Source organism: Brassica oleracea, unplaced genomic scaffold (genome assembly GCF_000695525.1).
Source record: "Brassica oleracea var. oleracea cultivar TO1000 unplaced genomic scaffold, BOL UnpScaffold00866, whole genome shotgun sequence".
Lineage (NCBI taxonomy): Eukaryota > Viridiplantae > Streptophyta > Magnoliopsida > Brassicales > Brassicaceae > Brassica > Brassica oleracea.
In genome coordinates this window covers 41,481-42,852 of record NW_013617487.1, presented here as the reverse complement: position 1 = coordinate 42,852, position 1,372 = coordinate 41,481, and the positions used below count along the sequence as shown (strand labels likewise).

At 34.8% G+C, this 1,372-nt stretch overlaps 1 pseudogene; it reads right to left on the bottom strand.

Moving 5' to 3' along the window:
- LOC106320263 overlaps positions 1-1,115 on the bottom strand; it is an 11,908-nt pseudogene extending 10,793 nt beyond the window's left edge.
- Between the last annotated feature and the right edge of the window lie 257 nt (positions 1,116-1,372).

Below are 1,372 nucleotides of genomic sequence, written 5' to 3'. Positions count from 1 at the left end.
GGAGCGGGAAAGAAGCACACACACAAAATTGTTAACGGAGTTCGGCCAATGTTGCCTACGTCTCCGGACCTGCTACAGATCTTTTATTATCAACCAGGGAAATTTTACAAGCTCACAACTCACACCCCGATCCCAAATACACTCAGAAATTACTCGTAATTTCTTAAAGAAGATTTTTTTGTGAGAAAAAAAAACTTTTTTTTTTCTTCTTCTCTTCTCGTCTCTTCTCTCGTTCTCTCTCTGTTTTCTTGTTTTTGGGATACATTTCTTCTTCTCCTTAGCTCTCCTTTTATAAACATGAAGAAGGTGTTTGGTGAGCTCACAATCTTTGACAAAACCAACGTCAACAATTTCAGCTCACCGTCCATGCCGTCACCGTCCATGCTGACCAACACGTAAAACGTGTTTTTTTTACTTACAAAAGTAACCATCACAAAAGTAGAAATCTCAGGTTTTCTTATGGAAGCTAAGTCCCAATGGTCTCCCCCAACTTGGAACTACTTTATGCCTAGAACAATTATCTATTTACTGACCAAAAAGAAAATGGGTCAGATTCAGTAGGAAGGTTAATGAAAATCAATGTTCTAATAAATCAATTTTAAAAAGATCGTTCATAAACAAAATGATTCTTAAACGATTTTTTAAAATCGGTTTAGATAAGGTTTAGGTGTTTATTTAGACATTAATCCACTATAAACGCTTAATTAACACATAGTGATTTGTTGAACATTAATGAAAAAATCATTGGACCAGTAAACATGGAATAATGATAACATAGGAAGGTTGGCACTTTTTTTTTGTTAGGATTGAACATGTGAGGAGAAGTGTACGCGAACTCAACCCAGCCTAGCTCTTCGCCTCGCCATTTAAGGATGTGACCGTCTGTGACTCCTAGATAAGGGTCTTCAATTCACCTTGTAAATCAAACTATAACTAAACTCTAAACTCTCTGGTCCACCGCCACGGAGAGGAATTGTCTTAGTCACTTGGAGAACGTCTTTCGTGCCCTTTAGGTGGTCCAACACAATGATTGATGGCCAGAAAAAATAACAAATGATGGATAAGACAACCGGAACTGCTGCAACCTGTTTCAAAACTCTCTGGCTAATCACCATCCTCTCTTGTCTCTTAGTAACTAATTACATGGTTATATAATGACTCATTTTTAATAGAATAGATTTGTCATTTTATAAAAAGAAAAAAACAGAAATTCTGTATACAGTTTTACAACACTTGACAATCGAGCTTTATATAAACTTAAGGAAAATTTAGAATATAGTTATTCAAAATAGAAAAAATACTTATAATATAATATGCTGACAAAATAATAATAATGTGCTTACACAAATCCTCTCTCATATAAAATTTCAAA